Source organism: Manis javanica, chromosome 16 (assembly GCF_040802235.1).
Source record: "Manis javanica isolate MJ-LG chromosome 16, MJ_LKY, whole genome shotgun sequence".
Taxonomy (NCBI): domain Eukaryota; kingdom Metazoa; phylum Chordata; class Mammalia; order Pholidota; family Manidae; genus Manis; species Manis javanica.
In genome coordinates, this window is record NC_133171.1 from 233,964 (window position 1) to 260,323 (window position 26,360).

Consider the following 26,360-nt stretch of genomic DNA (forward strand, 5'->3'; position numbering starts at 1 on the left):
TCCAAGAGTTTAATGGTTTCATGACTTACATTGAGGTCTTTGATCCATTTTGAGTTTACCTTTGTATATGGGGTTAGACAATGGTCCAGTTTCATTTTCCTACATGTAGCTGTCCAGTTTTGCCAGCACCATCTGTTGAAGAGACTGTCATTTTGCCATTGTATGTCCATGGCTCCTTTATCAAATATGAATTGACCATATATGTTTAGGTTCATTTCTGGAGTCTCTAATCTGTTCCACTGGTCTGTGGCTCTGTTCTTGTGCCAGTACCAAATTGTTTTGATTACTATGGCTTTGTAGTAGAGCTTGAAGTTGGGGAGTGAGATCCCCCCCTACTTTATTCTTCTTTTTCAGGATTGCTTTGGCTATTCGGGGTCTTTGGTGTTTCCATATGAATTTTTGAATTATTTGTTCCAATTCATTGAAGAATGTTGCTACTAATTTGAGAGGGATTGCATCAAATCTGTATATTGCTTTGGGCAGGATGGCCATTTTGACGATATTAATTATTCCTAGCAATGAGCATGGGATGAGTTTCCATTTATTAGTGTCCACTTTAATTTCTCTTAAGAGTGACTTGTAGTTTTCAGAGTATAAGTCTTTCACTTCTTTGGTTAGGTTTATTCCTAGGTATTTTATTCTTTTTGATGCAATGGTGAATGGAATTGTTTTCCTGATTTCTCTTTCTATTGGCTCATTGTTAGTGTATAGGAAAGCTACATATTTCTGTGTGTTAATTTTGTATCCTGCAACTTTACTGTATTCCGATATCAGTTCTAGTAGTTTTGGAGTGGAGTCTTTAGGGTTTTTTATGTACAGTATCATATCATCTGCAAATAGTGACAGTTTATCTTCTTCTTTACCAATCTGGATTCCTTGTATTTCTGTGTTTTGTCTGATTGCCGTGGCTAGGACCTCCAGTACTATGTTAAATAACAGTGGGGAGAGTGGGCATCCCTGTCTGGTTCCCAATCTCAGAGGAAATGATTTCAGCTTCTCACTGTTCAGTATAATGCTGGCTGTGGGTTTATCATATATGGCCTTTATTATGTTGAGGTACTTGCCGTCTATTCCTATTTTGCTGAGAGTTTTTATCATGAATGGATGTTGAATTTTGTCAAATGCTTTTTCAGCATCTATCATGTGTGTTTTTGTCTTTCTTTTTGTTGGTGTGGTGGATGATGTTGATGGATTTTCGAATGTTGTACCATCCTTGCATCCCTGGGATGAACCCCACTTGGTCATGGTGTATGATCCTTTTGATATACTGTTGAATTCTGTTTGCTAATATTTGATTGAGTATTTTTGCATATACATTCATCAGGGATATTGGTCTGTAATTTTCTTTTTTGGTGGGGTCTTTGCCTGGTTTTGGTATTAGGGTGATGTTGGCTTCATAGAGTGAGTTTGGGAGTATTCGTTCTTCTTCTATTTTGTGGAACACTTTAAGGAGAATGGGTATTATGTCTTCCTTGTGTGTCTGATAAAATTCCGAGGTAAATCCATCCGGCCCCGGGGTTTTGTTCTTGGGTAGTTTTTTGATTACCTTTTCAATTTCTTTGCTCGTGTTTGGTTTGTTTAACTTTTGTGTTTCTTCCTTGGTCAGTCTTGGGAGGTTGTATTTTTCTAGGAAGTTGTCCATTTCTTCTAGGTTTTCCAGCTTCTTGGCATATAGGTTTTCATAGTAGTCTTTAATAATTCTTTGTATTTCTGTGGAGTCTGTCGTGATTTTTCCATTCTCATTTCTGATTATGTTGATTTGTGTTGATTCTCTTTTTCTCTTAATAAGTTGGGCTAGAGGCTTATCTATTTTGTTTATTTTCTCGAGGAACCAGCTCTTGGTTTTGTTGATTATTGCTATTGTTTTATTCTTCTCAATTTTGTTTATTTCTTCTCTGATCTTTATTATGTCCCTCCTTCTGCTGACTTTAGGCCTCATTTGTTCTTCTTTTTCCAGTTTTGATAATTCTGATGTTAGACTATTCATTTGGGAGTGTTCTTCCTTCTTCAAGTGTGCCTGGATTGCTATATACTTTCCTCTTAAGACTGCTTTCGCTGCATCCCACAGAAGTTGGGGCTTAGTGTTGTTGTTGTCATTTGTTTCTATATATTCCTTGATCTCTATTTTGATTTGTTCATTGATCCATTGATTCTTTAGTAGCATGTTGTTAAGCCTCCATGTGTTTCTGAGCCTTTTTGATTTCTTTGTAGAATTTATTTCTACTTTTATACCTTTGTGGTCTGAAAAATTGGTTGGTAGAATTTCAATATTTTGGAATTTACTGAGGCTCTTTTTGTGAGCTAGTATGTGGTCTATTCTGGAGAATGTTCCATGTGCACTTGAGAAGAATGTATATCCTGTTGCTTTTGGATGTAGAGTTCTATAGATGTCTATTAGGTCCATCTGTTCTAGTGTGTTGTTCAGTGCCTGTGTGTCTTTACTTATTTACTGCCCGGTGGATCTATCCTTTGGGGTGAGTGGTGTGTTGAAGTCTCCTAAAATAAATGCATTGCAGTCTATTTCCCTCTTTAGTTCTGTTAGTATTTGCTTCACATATGCTGGTGCTCCTGTATTGGGTGCATATATATTTAGAATGGTTATATCCTCTTGTTGGACTGAGCCCTTTATCATTATGTAGTATCCTTCTTTTTCTCTTGTTACTTTCTTTGTTTTGAAGTCTATTTTGTCTGATATTAGTACTGCAACCCCTGCTTTCTTCTCACTGTTGTTTGTCTGAAATATGTTTTTCCATCCCTTGACTTTTAGTCTATGCTTATCTTTGGGTTTAAGGTGAGTTTCTTGTAAGCAGCATATAGATGGGTCTTGCTTTTTTATCCATTCTATTACTCTGTGTCTTTTGATTGGTGCATTAAGTCCATTTACATTTAGGGTGACTATTGAGAGATATGTATTTATTGCCAATGCAGGCTTTAGATTCGTGGTTACCAAAGTTTCAAGGTTAGCTTCTTTAGTATCTTACTGCCTAACTTAGCTCGCTTACTGAGCTGTTATATACACTGTCTGGAGATTCTTTTCTTCTCTCCCTTCTTATTCCTCCTCCTCCATTCTTCATATGTTGTGTGTTTTGTTCTGTGCTCTTTTTAGTGGTGCTCCCATCTAGAGCAGTCACTGTAGGATGCCCTGTAGAGGTGGTTTGTGGGAAGCAAATTCCCTCAGCTTTTGCTTGTCTGGGAATTGTTTAACCCCGCCATCATATTTAAATCATAGTCGTGCTGGATATAGTATCCTTGGTTCAAGGCCCTTCTGTTTCATTGCATTAAGTATATCATGCCGTTCTCTTCTGGCCTGTAGGATTTCTGTCGAGAAGTCTGATGTTAGCCTGATGGGTTTTCCTTTATAGGTGACCTTTTTCTCTCTAGCTGCCTTTAAAACTCTTTCCTTGTCCTTGATCCTTGCCATTTTAATTACTATGTGTCTTGGTGTTGTTCTTCTTGGATCCTTTCTGTTGGGGGTTCTGTGTAATTCCATGCTCTGTTCGATTATTTCCTCCCCCAGTTTGGGGAAGTTTTCAGCAATTATTTCTTCAAAGAGACTTTCTGTCCCTTTTCCTCTTTCTTCTTCTTCTGGTATCCCTATAATACGAATATTATTCCTTTTGGCTTGGTCACATAGTTCTCTTAGTGTTGTTTCATTCCTGGAGATCCTTTTATCTCTCTCTATGTCAGCTTCTATACGTTCCTGTTCTCTGGCTTCTATTCCTTCAATGGCCTCTTGCATCTTATCCATTCTGCTTATAAATCCTTCCAGGGATTGTTTCACTTCTGTGGTCTCCTTCCTGACATCTGTGATCTCCCTCCGGACTTCATCCCACTGCTCTTGCATTTTTCTCTGCATCTCATCCCATTGCTCTTGCATTTTTCTCTGCATCTCTGTCAGCATGTTCATGATTTTTATTTTGAATTCTTTTTCAGGAGGACTGGTTAGGTCTGTCTCCTTCTCAGGTGTTGTCTCTGTGATCTTTGTCTGCCTGTAATTTTGCCTTTTCATGGTGATAGAGATAGTTTGCAGAGCTGTTACAAGTGACCGCTGGAAGAGCTTCCCTTCTTGTTGGTTTGTGGCCTTCCTCTCCTGGGAGAATAGCGACCTCTAGTGGCTTGTGCTGGGCAGCTGTGTGCAGACAGGGCTTCTGCTTCCTGCCCAGTTGCTATGGGGTTTATCTCCGCTGTTGCTGTGGGCGTGGCCTGGCTGGGGCTGCTCCTCCAAAATGGTGGAGTCCTGTTGGAGGGGGAGCGGCCGGGGGCTATTTGTCTCCGTAAGGGGCCTCTGTGCTCCCTGCTGCCCAGGGGGTTAGAGTGCCCAGAGATCTCCAGATTCCCTGCCTCTGGTCTAAGTGACCTGTCCTGCCCCTTTAAGACTTCCAAAAAGCACTCTCCAAACCAAACAACAACAGCAACAAGAGAGGAGAACAGAAAAAAAAAAAAAAAAAAAGGAAAAAACGCGATTTTTTTTTTTTTTTTTTTTTTTGTCCTCAGGCGCCGGTCCCAGGCACCCACTCACTGGTCCTGCTGCCCTGTCTCCCTAGCACCAGGGTCCCTGTCCCTTTAAGGCTTCCAAAAAGCACTCACCAAAAAGAGAAAAAAAAAATAAAGGGAAAAACGCGCGATTTCCTCCGTCCTCAGGCGCCGGTCTCAGGCACCCGCCCACCGGTCCTGCTGCTCTGCCTCCCTAGCACCAGGGTCCCTGTCCCTTTAAGGCTTCCAAAAAGCACTCGCCAAAAACAGAAAAAAATAAATAAAGAAAGGGGAAAACGCGTGATTTCCTCGGTCGTCAGGCGCTGGTCTCAGGCACCCGCCCACCGGTCCCGCAGGGAAAAATGCGGGATATTCTTTGTCCTCAGGCGCCGGTCCCAGGCACCCGCTCACCGGTCCCGCCACACTGCCTCCCTAGCAACGGGGTCCCTGTCCCTTTAAGGCTTCCAAAAAGCACTCGCCAAAAAAAAAAAAACCGCTCCGGTTTCTTTCCATCCGCCGGGAGCCGGGGGGAGGGGCGCTCGGGTCCCGTGGGGCCGGGGCTTGTATCTTACCCCCTTCGCAAGGCGCTGGGTTCTTGCAGGTGTGGATGTGGTCTGGATGTTGTCCTGTTTCCTCTGGTCTCTATTTTAGGAAGATTTTTCTTTGTTATATTTTCATAGCTCTATGTGTTTTTGGGAGGAGATTTCCACTGCTCTACTCACGCCGCCATCCTGGCTCCGCCTCCAAGATTGCATTTTAACATCCAGGAAGTTAAGTGCCCTGTGACTTCATTATGTCAATTAAATGAGGCTGTTGTAAAATTTACTTAAGCCAGCTAAAAGGCCCAGTTTATCTTTAACTTAGCCCAGATGCTGCTTTTCCTCCTCCAGCCCTTAATCAAGTGATAGATAACCTGGGCAATTAATATGGCAAGTAAGCCCAGCCACAGACAATGTAGTAAAAGGCAGGAAGCATCTCATCTAAAAGATAAGATTGCATTTAACACCCAGGAAGTTAAACCGGTAAGATTCTTTTTTTTTTTTTTAAGGTGTTATTGATGTACACTCCTGTGAAGGTTTCACATAAAAAAAATGTGGTTACTACATTCACACATACTATCTAGTCCCCCCATCATACCCCACTGCAGTCACTGTCCCATCAGCGTAGTAAGATCCCAGAAGTAATTAAATTGCTCTAACACCTGCAGTTAATTTTGCTCCCATAGTACTATATTTATATAGATTTTTTGGCACTTACTATGTTCAATGTATTATCTTCCCAAAGTGTTAAGTAACTACTTTGTCCATTTATATTGCCTTTGTAAAACTTAACATAATGTCTTAAATATGGTAGGCATACTATTAACTAAAATAATTTAATTGAAAATAATATATTGATTAAAACCAACCTCAGCAATTGGAGTATTTGGGGAAGAGGTCTATTTGAATTAGAGAATATGCTTAATTATATAATTATATGTAGTGGTCTTTAAAATACCATAGAATAAATTAAACTAAATAGAATAGTAGGTTTCTATAAAGAGATCTTTAGGGCTCACTTTGATCAATGAACTTTACTTGTGATTAGTTAACAGTTATTCAGTTTGTTTTTCAGACTTTTATGTAGTTCCTTTAAGGCCGAGTTTTCCAAAGTGCACTCTGAGGAATCCAATCAGTTGGTTCTGTTGAGATGCTTTGGCTACTGCTGGATGCCTTCCTTGCCCCAAAGTACAGCCCTTTATTTGTATTTTACTATACTGGGCTCCTTCCTAAACAAGATTTTATTTAGGAAAGACACTTCTGATGAAATTGTTTAAAATAATCGTTGAGTGTAAATACTTCAACTTTATCCATATATTTAAGGTTTTCCAAGATCTTACAAAAAGATATTCCCTCTTACTCCTTTATTACCACAAACTGCAGATCAGTAGTTTATAATGAATATGGGACTTGAAAAAGTTAAGCAAATGATATGTAGTGGGCTTTGGGTATAGCAAGTAAGCTGTCTGTTCTCTGAATATTCTGTATCTGAATTTGAATTTTTGAGTTGTTAGAATATCAGAAATTACTGGAATTGGTATACAAATTGTTAGCTAGGCTGAAGAATTTTCTGTATCATGGCTTGTAAATTTTAATATGTGTAAGATTCTGATTCAGTACATGTAGGCTGGGGCTTGAAGTTCTGATTTTCTTAAAAAAAAAAAAAAAGTTTCAGCATTGCTGGACTGTGGGCCACATTTTGACTAGCAAGGAGCTAGCTGACTTTAAAGCCTATCGCTACATTTTAGGATTGCAGTCTTGGCCCTAGATAGCAGGCTTTCATTATTACAGTAGACATTTCCTTAAACTGCCTGTTTCTCTACAGTCTGATTTATATTTTGTCATTTTAATAGAAAATTTTGGCTGTAGCTCCAGGAGTAAGGCATGGGGAGCTCCCCTCCAGAAACTAATTCCAGTGAAACCAAAGTAAGTCAAGGGAAAGGGCAGGTTGGGAGAAATCATTGTTAATGCTCACAGCTCCAGGTGTCCTCTCGGCCACTGCACACATGCGCTTTATTTTGTTTGGCTGAGGCTGTTTTAGTTGGTATTGGTATAAGTACTGCTTTTTTTTTAAGCAATTGTTATTATCATGAATTAACAGCAACTATGTGCCACAGCAGGTTAAGCTGTTAATTTTATCTGTAGCACATGTGAATTGAAAACCTAATTTGTGTAAACAACCAATGAGACAGTTATTTAGCTAAATAGATTATACTCAAAAAGAAATAAATCAATTTTGAGGGTCATTATTTTATTTAAAATATATAATATCAACCATTTTCATAGTCTTGGGCTTTATAGAAAATTATGATAACTAAATCATAGATTTAAATAATAGTTTTTTAAGAAAACTCAGTATTACTTAGTTTTGATAAATGAAAATTAGTAATTAACTTTGTAGACCAGGACAGCAGAGCAGTTTTGGGGGAAAAATTACAATTTTTATCTAAACACATTAGAATAATTTTCATACTGATAGTTATTATGTCAGCCCTACAGTATTTCACTTAATTGTCAGTAGTAGAAATTGCTGGAGGAATTGCATTATTACATACTGCATATATTATTACATTATTGCATATATCAGTAGTATCCAAGTAGGTACTAACATTGCTATAAAAGTTTTCATGTGGAGTTTATGTCAGATGTTGCAATTCTGAGTAGGAATAAACTTCCTTTGTTTGTTCTGGTAGCATCCATTGATTTTTTTTTTCTCAAAGATACTTTAATAGTGCTGATAGAAGTAGAACAGTTAGAATTTACATTAAAAATAAATGTGATGAATAGAAAGCACTACACTACATTATAGCCTTGATTTTTCTTTACCAAAGTTCCAAAATCTAAAGGACAAAAATACTGACAAGGTCAAGAAAAAAATGAAAGAAAGAAAAAGAAAATGACACCGAGGTCTTGGTTTAATACATATGTATTCCATCCAGGTGGATGGTTAATTTCATTAGCAAATCTCATTGTTGTGCAATGTCTGTTCTTCTGCAGTAAAATGAATATTGCATTCTCACAGGCTCTGTGTATCTATTTAATGTTGCATTAAATGAATACATACATATTTGTAGCTTTCTTTGGTTTATTCTTTACAGTTTGTCTTTTAAGAAAAAAAATTGAATTACGTTCTTTTGTTAAATTGGTAAAAGCTTTTCAATTAATATTATAGATTTTTCCTCCGTTCTCTGAAGTAAACAATTTTAAATGGTTAATATAAAATCATTCTAATTATCCTATAACTTTCTAAATTAATCGAATATAATACTGATTGATTTAATCTTATAATTAATAATGAGCTTCTTAAGCCTATGCTTTCAATATATTTTTAAAAGGAGTGTTCTTTTAATTGCAAGAAAAATGTTAAACAAGTGTACGTATTATGCCAAATGTAAATGCCGCTACCTTTTGCAGTACTAAAGATTGTATGTTGAGATCACTAAGGTTTGAATTTTCATAAAATAGGAAATTCAGAAATAACAAATTTCAGTGGCTACACACTGGAAGAGTTCATTTAATAGTAGAAGAGGTTGCCTGGCTCTGGGTTATGTATATGAGTTCAAATATGGATCAAACTGTATTGGATACCATTGTCATTTAATCTAGACATTTTGAGGTCTGACAATAATTCACAAAATCTACTTGGTTTTTGGTAGTGTTCTCAAAAGTTGTCCTCACAACTAAAATTCTTCTGACAATCTTGAAAGTAGAAAAGCCTAAGGTTTGATGTAATATGGATTGATTGTATGCCATTTGGAAATTACCTTTGTGGTAAAAAATTGGCCTCTGGCTTACTTGATGAAATCCTAATATCTTAACTTACGTTGAATGAGCATAAACTGTTATAAGTATGTAGTTGATTAACGTATCATACTAAGTTAATTTGTACTTAGAGCATTTGCGTTTCATTATTCATAGCGGGTAACGTAAAAACTAGGAATCCCAGTAACTACTAAGGGAAATACTAAAATAATTAGAGAGTAATATAGAGCTGAGTCAAGTAGGATGAGAAGGTTATATGGGCCCAAATAGCCAGGCTTTTGAGAGGGGAGCATCCTGAAAGTGATGAGATTCAAACTGCTAATGAGGTAGGAAAGCAACAGGTGTACAACATGCCCATAAAGTGGGCAGTAGGAGAATTTAAATTTGGCATCTTTGGGAGACAGAGAAGAGGAAACCCAACTGTAATGGAAGATACAACTTGCTATTGCCTATTTATTAAATATCAGATTGTAGCATTGCTAAATTTTAGTAGTATTAAGTCCATATATATGGTGTATTGAGATGCTGACATTGTGGACCTTATTTTTTCTTGTATGACAAAATGGGAGATAGGAAATTCTTTTGATACTAATTTTACTGCCTCTTCTCCCCCACCAGTAACGTAAAAATAAAACCTGCCATAAAGTGTGTAAAAGATTCATACTCTAAAAGGAATCTAAATTGGTGTAGACTGAATGGGAAGATATCAGTCTAGAAACTCTTCAGTAAGATTTCTTTACCATTTCTTGGTTAGAAATACCAAATTGAGGAATAAAAATCATCACAGATTGGGCTCCCACTTGCTGAATTAAGCAGGATAATAGAAGGCCCCCTGGAAAAGTAAGACAGGGACTGTTTTAAGTTTTAAATCTTCGGGTAAGATTCCTCAAGGGAGGTACAACCTAAGACAGGCACAGTCGCAGGGGGGCCATCAGGTGAGAAATTGGGGATCAACAGAGGTGAGGCTTAGAACCTCATCCCCCCTGTTTTGAGAGAAGTCTTCTGCATCCGTGGATGTTTTATTGCCCTTGTCTAGCTTGGATTAAACCATAGTCTACAGGCACACACCTGATCATCTACATTTGCTCTCTTACAACACTAAACTATGTTTTCTACCTTTATCTTGCATCTACCTACCACCTCAGCATTTTATTAAAAATAATAATAATAATAAAGGGAGAAATGTGGGATCCACATAAAATCAAGTATAAGAATCAAATGAATATTCATTTTTGACCTGATTGTTTATAGTTCATAATGCGTGATCAAAACCGAAAGTTTCTGTGATGACTGCCCTTGTACTGTTCACCATGTAAGAACTTGTTCATTATGCTTCAGAAGATTGGAGACTGACGAAAATTAGGCATGGGGTGGATTAATGATTGTGCATTGAGCATTGACTCCCCTATACAGAATTTTATTGTTGTTAGCAACCATTTGATCAATAAATATGAGAGATGCCCTCTCAAAAAAAAAAAAGGTCTCCTTGAAGTGTTTGGACCTATGTATTAGTGTCATTTTCATCTGACCTGGAGCCACAGTTGTCACCTGCATGACCATTTTACTTACTTATCCATCTGAGGAACCTGAATTTAGAAAATGAAATAGGACTTTGAAATATGAAAATGGACTATATAACAAATATCCTGAGGATTGTTAGTATTTGTTTAAAGTCCCAGATGAATACCTTCTGGTGTAACTATTTACTAAAATCAACATACTATAAAAAATGTTTCAAAGCTGATAAATGAATACATATAACCCCAGATTAAATTGTAAAAGGTTTACCAGCAAGATGGTTCATTTTCTGGATAACTGTCCTTATGTTATGACCATAGCTGTGTTGAGGAAATGTTAAAAGAAACTTTCATAGGAAATCTATTACTTAATTTATATAAAGATGCTGTTTAGAAAATTACAGTACTGTCCAGTGTCCTGTTATTGAGAAGTATAGAAGAAATTTCTCTTACCTCTGAGCACTAGGAAAAGCTTTGGTGCTTGTTTGTAAATTACTTTGTATATGGAATGAAAATTTTGTAATTAGATCTTGTTTCCCACTTGATGGGTTGCTGAGAAGCCAAGAGCTGAACCACCCACATTTTAGAGTTGTGCAAGGCCTTAGGTGTTTCTGTGGTCCAACTTTACCTTGTGTTTCATCTTTCTTGCATCCTCTTATTTTCCCTTTATTCATACTAATTTGTATTTTGAAAGCATTCTATTCTACTACTAATATTTCTGTAAGTTATATTAAATAATTTTGGAGTAAGATAGGATATAAATAACTATGTGAAGCTTATTTATTGCAAGGAGAAGGCGAGCAAATAAGAGGAGGAGCCTTTCTTCTTTCTTGTGTACCCTTCCCGGCATCCTCCCTCCTTTATCTTGCACAAATTTCTTAAGTCATGGAGGACTGAACTCTTCTGTACTTTCTCAGACTTGCAAGGAGGCAGGGAAATCCTTTCTGAAGCTTTTTGCTTGTACAGAGTTACCAGGTATAGTTCGTTAGGCTAAGTGTGCCCTACACGAAAGTGCCTGACTGAGAGAACAAGTAGGGCTAAAATACATCCTAGAGAAGGAAAAGGTGACTTATTCTCATTTGTTGGCTCAGAAAGGGTCTTTTTCTAACTCACAGGGTGATATTATTTGGTTTTTGTCCCTGCCCTTTTGATTGAGTCATAAACTAATACTAAAATTTGATGACTAGTGATAAGAGTTACCTTGAATGAAGCAAAAGTTCAAATTTATTGTCTTCACCCATATATTTCTATTCCATTACCCTCTAAATTTGACTCATTGTGTTGAACTAAGATAGTTATGATCTTTGAAATAGTTGAAATAATAATTTTCTAATTTACAATTCTGTTTTGTTATATGCATTACATAATCAAAGCTACCTATTTAGTAAGAATTACATCGAACTTTCTATAAAGGAAATAAGGGTTGTGTTTGCATTCCAGGTAACAATAGGATGTTTGAAGTATTTGATTTGTTCAGCTGGAACTGTTAACTACTTAGTCATAGTTTTCTGAAAATTTTGTTATTAATGTATCATCGTAGTAAAGGTGGTGATCAGCAACTTGCATCAAGGTTATTCAAGACTGAATAAATACTCTTTTCAAATGACACACAGTTAAGTGTTTGTAATGAAACCTGCTCTGAGATTCTGTACTCCTGCTGCAGTCATATCTACTTGGGTGTTATTTTTGTTGTTACAGATTTTATTGTCATTTTGTTTTCTGTATCAGTACATTAGAATTTTATTTTGCAAACACTAAATATAAACCTGACCAAGTATTTGATTTATTAATGCTCACAGGTAAATATTTTAAGTTTTGTTTTTCTGAAGTATGAATTTAAAATGATGCCAGGAATAGCTTCTAGTTGTGTGACTTTTTGATTCGTGTAATTGAGATTTTTTTCTTAAAGGTTGCCACATAAAATCAAAGTATCTCATTTTTCTGGAGCTTATCTTAATAAAAAAATAGGCTTCTTATGCTTTGATTTTTAGTCCCTGATTACAACTTAGAAACTTCTACTTTCATCAAGCAGTTGAAATTCAGAGACTTTTTTTATATTTAGGAGGTTTTGAACAGTTGTTCTTCGTTGTTTATTTTTTAACCTTGCTTTGTCTTTACAATTTACTTGCCAGAAGTAATTAATTAATTTTTTAATTTTTATTTTGTTATCATTAATCTACAATTACATGAATTACATTCTGTTTACTAGGGTCCCCCCTTCACCAAATGCCCCCCACGAACCCCATTATAGTCACTGTCTATAAGCGTAGTAAGATGTTGTAGAATCACTACTTGTCTTCTCTGTTGCACAGCCCTCCCCATGCCCCCCTCATATTATACATGCTACTCGTAAAACCCCCTTTCTTCCCCCACACTTATCCCTCCCTTCCCTCCCATTCTCCCCAGTCCCTTTCCCTTTGGTAACTGTTAGTCCATTCTTGGGTTCTGTGATTCTGCTGCTGTTTTGTTCCCTCCGTTTTTGCTTTGTTCTTATACTCCACAGGAGTGAAATCATTCGCTACTTGTCTTTCTCCACCTGGCTTGTTTTAGTGAGCTTATCACCCTGTAGCTCCATCCATGTTGTTGCGAATGGTGGTAGGATTTGTTTTCTTCTTATGGCTGAATGAAATTCCATAGTGTATATGTACCACCTCTTCTTTATCCATTCATCTCCTGATGGACACTGAGGTTGCTTCCATTTCTTGGCTATTGTAAATAGTGCTGCGATCAACATAGGGGTGTATATGTCTCTTTCAAACTGGGCTCCTGCATTCTTAGGGTAAGTTCCTAGGAGAGGTGAGGTATTCCTGGGTCAAATGGTATTTCTGTTTTTTTGGGAACCTCCATACTGCTTCCACAATGGTTGAACTGACTGACATTCCCACCAGCAGTATAGGAGGGTTCCCTTTTCTCCACATCTTTGCCATCATCTGTTGTTGTCTGTCTTCTGGATGGCGGCCATCCTAACTGGTGTGAGGTGATACCCCAGTGTGGTTTTAATGTGCACTCAGTTCTCTGATGATCAGCGATGTGGAGCATTTTTTCATGTACCTGTCTGACACCTGAAATTGCTTCTTGGGAGAAGTGTCTGTTCAGATCCTCTGCCCATTTTGTAATTGGATTATTTGCTTTTTGTGTGTTGAGGTGTGTGAGCTCTTAATGCATATTTTGGATGGCAACCCCTTATCGGATATGTTATCTATGAATGTATTCTCCCATACTGTAGGATGTCTTTTTGTTCTGCTGATGGTGTTCAAACAGAATCTTACACCCTCTGCCATTTCATTCCAGTTCTAATTTTTTTTTTCCAGAACACCAACTGGACTGAGAAAACTGTTACAAAGAGGAGAAGATGTGATACAGGAACATAGAGCCTAAGATGAGAAGTGAGATGGTGTGGAGACTGGTAGGTAGTATCTTTCCATGTGCTGCTTTCAAGGGTCATAGTGAAAAAAGGTTGCTAAGGAGATAAAGCCCAGGGTGTTGACATCACCTGGTATCGGTGAAGCGACCTAGCCACTAGCCATTAATGGGAAGGCTAGCATGCGGCACTGTTTTATCTTTCCTGTGGAGTCAGATATGCGGCATCCCCCGTTTGCAGTTCTGTCAGACCCTGTGTGGGGCTGTCCTGGCACCAACAGGGGTGGACCTGAGAGCTCCACCTTTCCTGCTGGGCTGTTCCAGCATCCGTCTCAGAACAAGGCCTCAACAGTGCTCCTGGTAGAGAGAGAGAGAGAGAATTGCGCTCAAGACATGGGCAGTGTTTTTCTGTAGCTCCATGAGCATGTTCCTGATGTTTATTTTGAGATCTGTTTCAGTAAGATTGATTTGAGTCCTGTTACCAGGTTCCTTTGACGGTTCGAATTTGTAGGTGGTGCCCTGGTGCCCTCTAGCTCCCAGAAGATTTACTCTCTGGAGCTGCTCAGGCCTTTGGGGGGATGGCAGGGGTCACAGGGGAGCGGTGGTGGTGCCCTCCCCTGCCGGGAGGAAAGAAGTCCCTCCTGCTTCCCGGCCACAGTGCCCGTCTCCACTGCCAGGGCCAGTTTGTGGAGCACGCAGGGAGAAGCTGCCGTATGTGGGGCCGTCCTCTCGCTGGCCTGGTGCGATGGTGGGGGCCGCCAGTTAGCAATCCAGTGCCGGCGGGGAGGCAGGCCATGTATGAGTCACAGCAGGGTAGGGGGACTCGGAGCTGCGAGGCGAGCCAGAGGGATGGAGCGACTGGAGCTCCGAAAAGTTCTCCCGCCTGCTGGGCAGAGGGCACCCGTGCAGTTTGGCACACCTGTCCTTTCTCCTTAGTGGCAAGCTCTGGAAGCCTTGTCCCTTTAGCAGCTGTCTCGCTGTTGGCAAGTCTCTCAGACTGCCTGCCTTTCTTTTGTCCCACAGCGGCCGGATGTGAATCCCTGTGTTGTCTCACAAGTGGCTGGAATCTCAAGTCTCTCGAAGTATTCTGCCTGTCTTGGCTTTCCAACCCCACTGATCCTCCAGAGCGCACCACGTGTGGTAGGTTTGTGCTCCCAGAGCACATCTCCAGGGCTGGGTGTTCAGCAGTCCTAGGCCTCCACCCCCCTGCCCGGTTCTGTTTCTCTTCCTCCCTCCTGTGAGCTCGGGTGTGGGAAGGGCTTTGGGGTCCCTCTGGATCCTGGCTTTGTACATCACCCTTCTCCTTGAGGTGACAGCCTGCCGCAGCAGCCTTCTTCCCTGCTGCTCTTCCAGGATTTGGTGTAGTTGTTCTGTTTCCATATTGTACGTATGTATGTGGTTCTGGGAGGAGCTTTCTGCCTCCCCTCTCATGCCACCATCTTTAATCCCATCAATCCATCTTTTTTTTTTTTTCAATTTCCCTTGTGTAGGGTACCTTTCCCCACCCCTTTGACTTGTAGTTTGTCTGTGTCCTTGGATCTCAAGTAAATCTCCTTAAGGGAGCATGTAGGTGGTCCTGAGTTTTCATCCCTTCTTTTAACCCTGTGTCTTTTGATTGGAGCATTGAAAGTCTGTCCTTTCATTCTGATAATTGATAGCTGTGTCCTGATTGCACATTTTTAATTTTTTATTTATTTTTTATTTTGTTATCATTAATATACAATTAGATGAAAAAAATTATGTTTACTAGGCTCCCCCCTTCAAGTCCTCCTCACAAACCCCATTACAGTCACTGTCCATCAGCGTCGTAAGGTGCTGTAGAATCACTGCTTGTCTTCTCTGTGTTGTACAGCCTTCCCCATGCCCCCCCCCCTACACATTATACATGTTAATCATAGTACGTCCTCTTTTTACCTGCCCTTATCCCACCCTTCCCACCCATCCTCCCCAGTCCCTTTCCCTTTGGTAACTGTTAGTCCATTCTTGGGTTCTGTGATTCTGCTGCTGTTTTGTTCCTTCAGTTTTTCTTTGTTCTTATACTCCACATATGAGTGAAATCATTTGGTACTTGTCTTTTTCCGCCTGGCTTATTGCACTGAGCATAATACTCTCTAGCTCCATCCATATTGTTGCAAATGGTAGGATTTGTTTTCTTCTTATGGCTGCTTATTGCACTTTTTAAACTGGATTTCATTCTTTTTTGTTTGTAGTTTCGCTCTGCTCTTTCATCATTGCTCTCCTGGTTATGAGCAATAGCTTTGTTATAATTGATATGTATCTATATCTATCTGTCATCTATTACCTATCATCTATCTATCTAATCATCTATCTGTCATCTTTCTATCTCTGTCTATCTATGTATCTATCATCTGTCATCATCTTTTTGTCTGCCCATCTCTCCTTATGTACAGAACAGTTAACAACATAGCTTATATGTCACTTCCCTACATTATGCTTCCAAAAATCTTGCAAGGTAACTAGGCTGTAGAAATAGCACTGGATTCAGAGACACTTGCAGGTCGAGTCAGCCGTGTGTGCTTACAAAACCAGTAAACGGTGGAGCAGGGACGTCAGCCCATATCTCTGTCCTCTGTCCTCTTTTACCTCCTTATCACTTGCTGACTGTATTCTATCCACATTCATTGACTAAGTGCTCCCTGAAGACTACAAGTATCCTTCCTCTGGGCCCGTTGTAGACAGAAAACTAAACTTGGTCCTTTGCTCACCACCTTGTTTGAGGGACATTGGCGTCACTGCTGATAGGAGGAGAGACAAAAAGGAACACCAAGTTCTAGACAGGAGCAGTTGGGAGGGAGCAAAGAGTGTGTTGTTGAGTGACGTGTTTGAGTGTCCAAACTTCCCTCTTTATCTAGTTATATACTTCTTTACATGTGTAAACATCATGAAATCTACGGATTTCAAAAGCCCAAACACATATTATTACAGCAATTCAGTTGTTGAGGTGAGAAAAAATGAGAAGGGCTTCACTATACCACTGAATCTATGACTGCATACTGCTAAAACCAAACAAAAAGACTCCACTGTGGCTGGAAGGGCTCTTTTCTACTCACTGTCTCTCTGGGGACTCAAACAGAATCCTTTTTTTTTTTCAGTTTCACTTGTGTAGGGTACCTGTCCCCACCCCTTCAACTTGTAGTTTGTGTCCTTGGATCTCAAGTGAGTCTCCTGTAAGGGAGCACGTAGATGATCTTGAGTGAGCAATAGCTTTGTTTAGTATTATGATTTCCTGTCTACCTACCTATCTATTTATCCATCTATCCATTATCTATCTATCTATCTGTCTATCTATCTATTTATCTATCTGTCTATCTATCTAATCTAATCTATCATCTATGTATCTAATTAATCTAATCTATAATCTATATGTATGTATATCTATCTAATCTATCAGTTATCTATGTATGTTATCTATTTTCTCAAGTTTCTCAATGTTCTGTCACTAGGTGCACATTCATTTCTTAACCTTCCCAGTGTAGTGTGCAATCTGTTTCCAGTGAGTCCCAGACTAAGACATACGCATACACATACACAGTAATGGCTTAGTGTGATGTCACATTTCCTCCTTGTATTGACCTGTTTCTCTGAAAGTCAGCATTTCTCTTGGATTTTTTATACAAGTTCACATATATGTAAATGGAAAATTCACCACCAATATGCTGTGCTTGAGTGGACAAACTACCTGAGTTTTATTTCCAACTAATTTTTGTGTCTAAAAATCCTATCATTAGCCACTCAAGCAAAGTCATGAATCGAGAAAATTCTTTTGCAGCAAATATTTATTTAAATGCTTAGAGTTACCTCAATGCCAAGGACATACTATCAATAGAAGACTCAGCAAGTATCATATATACTAGTGCAAGTGATGTATGTAAATGATTTCCTTTGATTATCTCAACAACTCTGTGAAGTACATCTATGAATAAGAATTCACCAGAAGAGTTTGAGGTTAGTGATTTTCCCCAAAGTTACCCGAAGCTGTTAAGTGAGAAACCTGGATTTGCACAGAGTGTTTGATTATAAATAGTCTACACTTAACATCTTCAGCCTCTTGTATCCTCCTCCTCTGGAAATTACAGCTTCAGAAGAGTGGCAGATGTTGTTATGCCAATGATTATATCAAATATACCAACAGTTGATTTGGTAACAAGGGTACAAGTGAGCTGAACAGGTGTTTTAGCAATTGTATAGCAGGAAGAAGCAGTTATGTACTGATGGTACTTAAGCTAAAAAATGAAGGTTAGGAGGTAAGCAGCAGAACAGGGAGTGGAAGAGTATTTCTAATAGAGGAAATCAAGTGGCTACAGGACGTAGAGCAGAAAGAGATGGGGAAGTTTGAGGAAAAGATAGAATGTGGCCAGTTATGGCCTCAAACCTAGGAAGAGCGGGGAAAATAGGCCACAGATTATGTCAGTTTAGATAGAGAAGCTCATATGTGGGTTTCCATGTTGAAAATAATGGGAATTTTTAGCAATTACCTGTGTCATGAAAGAGAAGGATGGGTTTAGGAGTAAGACTCCCAAAATGGGAATTTTTATTAAAAAAAAATAAGTAAATAGATACCTAGGTTACTTTGTAAGGCTCTGCTGTACCACAGTACTACACACTGGATTGTTTAAACCACAGACATGTATCCTCTCACAGTTTGGAGTCTAGAAGTCTGAGAGTGAAGGGTCACCAGCTGGGTTCCTGCTGAGGGCTATGGCCGGGGGTCTGCTCCATGCCTGTCTCCTAGCTTCTGGTGGGTTTTGGCAATACTTGGCTTATACAAGTGTTCCACCATACTCTGTCATGACAGTCACATGCCATTAGGCCTACGTGTATATCTGTGTTCAAACTTCTTTTTTTTTCTTGTTAGTAATCTACAATTACATGAAGAACATTATGTTTACTAGACCCCCGTTCACCAAGTCCCACCCCCACACCCCATTACAGTCACTGTCCATCAGTGTAATAAGATGCTGTAAAATCACTACTCGTCTTCTCTGTGTTGCACAGCCCTCCCCATGCTACCCCCTACATGCTAATTATACATGATAATCGTAATACCTGCCTTCTTAATCCCTGCCCTTATCCCTCCCTTCGCACCCATCCTCCCAAGTCCGTTTCCCTTTAGTAACTGTTAGTCCATTCTTGGGTTCTGTGATTCTGCTGCTGTTTTGTTCCTACAGTTTTCCTTTGTTCTTATACTCCACATATGAGTGAAATCATTTGAGACTTGTCTTTCTCCACCTGGCTTATTTCGCTGAGCATAATACCCTCTAGCTCCATCCATGTTGTTGCAAATGGTAGGATCTGTTTTTTTCTTAATGGTTGAGTAATATTCCATTGTGTATATGTGCCACATCTTCTTTATCCATTCATCTACTGATGGACATTTAGGTTGCTTTCATATCTTGGCTATTGTAAATAGTGCAGCGATAAACATAGGGGTGCATCTGTCTTTTTCAAACTGGAGTGCTGCATTCTTAGGGTAAATTCCTAGAAGTGGAATTCTGGGTCAAATGGTATTTCTATTTTGAGAATTCTGAGCAACCTCCATACTGCTTTCCACAATGGTTGAACTAATTTACATTCCCACCAGCCTTGCATTCTTCTTGTTGATGTGGTGGATGATGTTGATGGATTTTTGAATGTTGTACCACCCTTGCATCCCTGGGATGAACCCCACTTGTTCATGGTGTATGATCCTCTTACATTCTCCACAACCTTGCCAACGTTTGTTGTTGTTTGTCTTTTCAATGATGGCGATCCTTACTGGTGTGAAGTGATATCTCCTTGTGGTTTTATTTTGCATTTCTCTGATCATTAGCGATGTGGAATATCTTTTCATGTGCCTGTTAGCCATCTGGATTTCTTCTTCAGAGAACTGTCTATTCAGCTCCTCTGCCCATTTTTTAATTGGATTGTTTGCTTTTTGTTTGTTGAGGTGCATGAGATCTTTATGTATTTTGGATGTCAACCCTTTACAGAACATGTTGTTATGAATATATTCTCCCATACTGTAGGGTGCCTTTTTGTTCTATTGATGGTGTCCTTTGCTGTACAGAAGCTTTTCAGTTGATATAGTCCCACTTGTTCATCTTTGCTTTTGTTTCCCTTACCCGGGGAGATATGTTCATGAAGAAGTCGCTCATGTTTATGTCCAAGAGATTTTTGCCTGTGTTTTTTTCTAGGAGTTGTATGGTTTCATGACTTACATTCAGGTCTTTGATCCATTTCAAATTTACTTTTGTGTATGGGGTTAAACAGTGATCCAGTTTCATTCTCTTACATGTAGCTGTCCAGTTTTGCCAGCACCATCTGTTGAAGTGACTGTCATTTCCCCATTGTTATGTCCATGGCTCCTTCATCCTATATTAATTGATCATGTATGTTTGGGTTAATGTCTGGAGTCTATATTCTGTTCCACTGGTCTTTGGCTCTGTTCTTGTGCCAGTACCAAATTGTCTTGATTACTGTGGCTTTGTATAGTAGAGTTTGCAGTTGGGGAGCGAGATCACCCCTACTTTATTCTTCCTTCTCAGGATTGCTTTGGCTATTAGGGGTCTTTGGTGTTTCCATATGAATTTTTGAACTATTTGTTTCAGTTCCTTGAAGAATGTTGTTGGTAATTTGATACGGATTGCATCAAATCTGTATATTGCTTTAGGCAGGACAGCCATTTTGACGATATTAATTTCTCCTAGCCAAGAGCATGGGATGAGTTTCCATTTGCTAGTGTCCTCTTTAATTTCTCTTAAGAGCATCTTATAGTTTTCAGGGTATAGGTCTTTCATTTCCTTGGTTAGGTTTATTCCTAGGTATTTTGTTCTTTTTGATGCAATTGTGAATGGAATTGTTCTCCTGATTTCTCTTTCTGTTAGTTCATTGTTGTTGTATAGGAAAGCCACAGATTTCTGTGTGTTAATTTTGTATCCTGCAACTTTGCTGAATTCCAGTATTAGTTCTAGTAGTTTTGGAGTGGAGTCTTTATGGTTTTTTATGTACAATATCATGTCATCTGCAAATAGTGACAGTTTGACTTCTTCTTTACCAATCTGGATTCCTTGTATTTCTTTGTTTTGTCTAATTGCTGTGGGTAGGACCTCCAGTACTATGTTGAATAACAGTGGAAAGAGTGAGCATCCCTGTCTTGTTCCCGATCTCAGAGGAAAAGCTTTCAGCTTCTCGCTGTTCAGTATGATGTTAGCTGTGGGTTTGTCATATATGGCCTTTATTATGTTGAGGTACTTGCCGTCTATTCCCATTTTGTTGAGAGTTTTTATCATGAATGGATGTTGACGTCTGTCGAATGCTTTTTCAGCATGTATGGAGATGATATTGTGCTTTTAGTCCTTCTTTTTTGTTGATGTGGTGGATGATGATGGATTTTTGAATGTTGTACCACCCTTGCGTCCCTGGGATGAAGCCCACTTGGTCATGGTGTATGATCCTCTTGATGTATTTTTGAATTCAGTTTGCTAATATTTTTTTGAGTGTTTTTGCATCTACGTTCATCAGGGATATTGGTCTGTAGTTTTCTTTTTTGGTGGGGTCTTTGCCTGGTTTTGGGATTAGGGTGATGTTGGCTTCATAGAATGAGTTTGGGAGTATTCCCTCCTCTTCTATTTTTTGGAAAACTTTAAGGAGAATGGGTATTATGTCTTCTCTGTGTGTCTGATGAAATTCTGAGGTAAATCCATCTGGCCCGGGGGTTTTGTTCTTTGGTAGTGTTTTGATTACCACTTCAATTTCATTGCTGGTAATTGGTTTGTTTAGATTTTCTGTTTTTGGGTCAGTCTTAGAAGGTTGTATTTTTCTAGGAAGTTGTCCATTTCTCCTAGGTTTCCCAGCTTGTTAGCATATAGGTTTTCATAGTACTCTCTAATAATTCTTTGTTATTTCTGTGGGGTCCGTCGTGATTTCTCCTTTCTCGTTTCTGATTCTGTTGATTTGTGTTGACTCTCTTTTCCTCTTAATAAGTCTGGCTCTAGAGGCTTATCTATTTTGTTTATTTTCTCAAAGAACCAGCTCTTGGTTTCATTGATTTTTGCTATTGTTTTATTCCTCTCAATTTTATTTATTCTCTGATCTTTATTATGTCCCTCCTTCTGCTGACCTTAGGCCTCATTTGTTCTTCTTTTTCCAATTTCAATAATTGTGACATTAGACCATTCATTTGGGATTGTTCTTCCTTCTTTAAATATGCCTGGATTGCTATATACTTTTCTCTTAAGACTGCTTTTGCTGTATCCCACAGTAGTTGGGGCTTTGTGTTGTTGTTGTCATTTGTTTCCATAAATTTCTGGATCTCCATTTTGATTTGGTCATTGATCCATTGATTATTTAAGAGCGTGTTGTTAAGCCTCCATGTGTTTGTGAGCCTTTTTGCTTTCTTTGTACAGTTTATTTCTACAGTTTATTTTATGCCTTTGTAGTCTGAAAAGTTGGTTGGTAGGATTTCAATCTTTTGGAATTTACTGAGGCTCTTTTTGTGGCCTAGTATGTGGTCTATTCTGGAGAATGTTCCATGTGCCCTTGAGAAGAGTGTGTATCCTGTTGCTTTTGGATGTAGAGTTCTGTCGATGTCTATTAGGTCCATCTGTTCTAGTGTGTTGTTTAGTGCCTCCGTGTCGTTACTCATTTTCTGTCCGGTGTATCTATCCTTTGGAGTGAGTGGTGTGTTGAAGTCTCCTAAAATGAATGCATTGCATTCCATTTCCTCCTTTAGTTCTGTTACTATTTGTTTCACATATGCTGGTGCTCTTGTATTGGGTGCATGTATATTTATAATGGTTATATCCTCTTGTTGGACTGACCCCTTTATCATTATGTAATGTCCTTCTTTATCTCTTGTTTCTTTGTTTGATGTCTATTTTGTGTGATACTAGTACTGCAACACCTGCTTTTTTCTCCCTGTTTGGATAGAATATGTTTTTCCATCCCTTGACTTTTAGTCTGCATGTCTATGGGTTTGATGTATGTCTCTTGTAAGTAGCATATAGGTGAGTCTTGCTTTTTTTTAATCCATTGTATTACTCTGTCTTTTGATTGGTGCATTCGGTCCATTTACATTTAGGGTGATTGTTTTAAGATATGTACTTACTGCCATTGCAGGCTTTAGATTCATGGTTACCAAAGGTTCAAGGTTAGGTTCTTTAGTATCTTACTGTCTATCTTAACTCGCTTATTGAGATGTTATGAACACTCTCTGGTGATTCTTTATTTCTCTCCCTTGTTATTCCTCCCCCTCCATTCTTTATATATTGCGTTTTTTATTCTGTGCCCCTTTGTGTTTCCTTTGACTGCTTTTGTGGGTAGTTGATTTTATTTTTTCAGTTAGTTTTTATTTGGTTGGTCTGCTTTCTTTGCTGTGATTCTATTTTCTCTGGTGATATCTGTTTAGCCTTAGGAGTGCTGCCATCTCGAGCAGTCCCTCTAAAATACCCTATAGAGGTGGTTTGTGGGAGGCAAATTCCCTCAACTTCTACTTGTCTGGGAATTGTTTACTCCCTCCTTCATATTTAAATGATAATCGTGCTGAATACAGTAATCTTGGTTCAAGGCCCTTCTGTTTCATTGTATTAAATATGTTGTTATGCCATTCTCTTCTCGCCTGTAAGGTTTCTGTTGAAAAGTCTGAGGATAGCCTGTTGGGATTTCCTTTGTAGGTGCCCTTTGTCCTTGTCTAGCTGCCTTTGAAACTCTCTCCTTGTCCTTGATCTTTTCAGTTTTATTTATTATGTGTCTTGGTGTTGTTGTCCTTGGGTCCCCTCTTTTGGGAGGACTGTGTACTTCCGTGGTCTGATCAATCATTCCCCCCCACCCCCAGTTGGGGGAAGTTTTCAGCAATTACTTCTTCAAATACACTTTCTATTTTTCAGCAATTACTTCTTCAAATACACTTTCTATCCCTTTTTTTCTCTCTTCTTCTGGTACCCCTATAATGTGGATATTGTTCCTTTTGGATTGGTAACATACTTCTCTTAATATTGTTTCATTCCTGGAGATCCTTTTATCTCTCTCTGTGCCAGCTTCTATGCATTCTTGTTCTGTGGTTTCTATTTCATCAATGGCCTTTTGCATCTCATCCATTCTGTTTTCACATCTTTCCAGAGATTGTTTCATTTTTGTAGTCTCCCTCCCTACTTTGTCTGTTAGCTCTTGCATTTTTCTCTGTAGCTCCATCAGCATGGTTATGACCTTTATTTTGAATTCTTTTTCAGGAAGATTGGTTAGGTCTATATCCCCAAGCGCCTTCTCAGGTTTTGTCTCTGTTAGTCTGGTCTGGATCAAATTCTTCTGACTTCATTGCCATAGAGGTAGTTTTGGGGAGTTGGTGTGTGTATCAGCTGGGAGAACATCCCGTCTTGCTAGTTTGTGGCCTTCCTGTCCTGTGAGAACAGTGACCCCTAGAGGCTTGTGCCAGGCAGCTGCACGCAGATGTGGCCTCTAAGTCTGGCCCGAGCGGCTGCTCTCGGTGTAGCCGGCTTCAGGTTGCTGCTCCACTATGGCAGAGCTTTGTCGGAGAGGGAACGGGCCGGAGGCTGTTCATTGCCGTGAGGGGACTCTTAAGTCCTGCTGCCACCCAGGGGTTTAGGGCGCCCAGAGTTCCCCGTGATTCCCAGCTGCTGTGTTGAGTGTGTTGGGACGCTTCTGTCCAGCTGTGAGGCCCCTGTCCCTTACAGACTTTCAAAAAGCACTTGCTTTTCTTTTGTCCCAGGGGCGCCAGCTGCACTCACCCACTCGCAGGTTTTACTGTTCTGTTTCCGTAGCGTCCAGCACACCACGCAGTGTGTGTCTGCTCCCAGTGTGGATGTCTGGGCCTGGGTATTTAGCAGTCCTGGGCTCCCTCTCCCTCCCCGCTCCGCCTCCTCTCCTCCCGCCAAGGAGCTGGGGTGAGGGGCGCACTCGGGTCCCACCGGGCCCTGGTTTGTATCTTACCCCCTTCGTGAGGCGCTACGGTGCCGCACATGTAGATGTAGCCTGGCTGTTGTACTGTATCTTCTGGTCTCTCTTTTAGGAGTAGTTGCATTTGGTGTATTTTCAAAATCTTTATGGTTTTGGGAGGATACTTCTGCCGCCCTACTCACGTCTCCATCTTGAGTGAGTCCCCTCGTGGTTTTAATTTGCATTTGCCTGATGATTAGTGAAGTGATGTGGAGCATCTTTTCATGTGACTGTAAACCATCTGTATGCCCTCTTTGGAAAAATGTCTGTTCAGGTTCTCTGCCCATATTTTAATGGGTTCTTTGTTTTGTGGTATATTTATCCAATATATATTGGATATCCGCCCCTTATCAGATATATCACTTTCAGATATGTTTTTCCTTACAGTACGTTGCCTTTTCATTTTGTTTATGTTGTCCTTTCCTATACAGAAACGTTTTAGATCGATGAGCCTCCTCTTGTTTATTCTTTCTTTTGTTTCCTTTGCCTGGGGAGGTGTGTCGAGAAAAAATTTACTCTTGCTGATTTTCAAGAGATTCATGCCCATCTTTTCTTTAAAAAGCTTTGTGCTTTCATGCCTTTAGGTATTTAATCCATTTTGAATTAAGGTTTGTGCATGATGTTACAGTGATGCAATACCATTCTCCTGCATGTAGGTGTCTGGTTTTCCCAGCACCATTTATTGAAGAGACTGTCTTTTCCCCATTGTATATTCTTGCCTCTTTTGTCATATTTTAACTGACCATATACGTGTGGGTTTATTTCTTAGTTATCTGTTCAGTTCCACTGATTCATATATTCTTGTGTCAGTACCATACTGTTTAATTCACTGCAGCTTTGTAGTATAGCTCTTTACCCCCAGCATTGTTCTTCATTGTCAAGATTTCTTTGACTCTTCAGGGTCTTTTGAGGTTGCATATAAATTTTAGGATCTTTTCCTCTAGTTGAGTGAAAAATGCCATTGGTTTTTTGATAGGGATTGCATTGAATCTATAAGTTGCTTTGGATGATATGGCCATTTTAACAATATTCATTCATCCTATCCAGGAGCGTGGGATAGCCTTGCATTTATTTGTGTCTTCCTCAATTTCTTTCATCAGTGTCTTAGTTTTGAGAGTACAGGACTTTACCTGCCTTGGTTGAATTTTATTCCCAGTGATTTTATCCTTTTTGAGGCAGTCATAAATGGGATTCTTTCTTAAATCTCTTCCTGGTAGTTCATTTGTCTGTGTAAATGTGGCAGATTTTTGCACATTGGTTTTGTTTGTTGTGACTTTTACTGAGTTCATTTATTAATTCTAGTAGTTTTTTGATGCAGTTTTTAGGGTTTTCTCTATACAGTATCATGTCACCTGTAAGTAGGGGAAATTTGACTTCTTCCTTACCAACTTGGATGCCTTTTACTTGTCTGGTTGCCATGGCTGGGACTTTCAGGACTATGTTTAATAAAAGTGGTGACAGTGGGCATTCTTGTCTTGTTTCTGACCTTAGAGGAAAAGCTTTCAGCTTTTTGCAATTCAGTGTGATGGCAGCTGTGAGTTTGTCATATATGGCCTCTGTTATGTTGATGTATGTTCCCTCTATGCACACTTTGTTGAGTTTTTAGCATAAAAGCATGTTGGGTTTTGTGATCCTTTTTAGGACCTATTGTGATGACGATAGTTTTTATCCTTCCTTTTGTTAATGGGATGTGTCACATTGATTTGCAGATATTTCACCCTCTTTGCATCCCTGGAATAAATCTACTTCTTCTTGGTTA

The 26,360-nt window shown here is 39.3% G+C and overlaps 1 protein-coding gene across 1 annotated transcript in view; it reads left to right on the forward strand.

Moving 5' to 3' along the window:
- LOC140846653 (bromodomain adjacent to zinc finger domain protein 2B-like) overlaps positions 1-26,360 on the forward strand; it is a 115,523-nt gene that overhangs the window by 8,030 nt on the left and 81,133 nt on the right. The window contains exons 2-3 of the mRNA XM_073224033.1: positions 13,603-13,697; positions 14,675-14,791. The gene's annotated coding sequence lies outside the window, so the exon portion shown is untranslated. The remainder of the gene's footprint in view (positions 1-13,602; positions 13,698-14,674; positions 14,792-26,360) is intronic.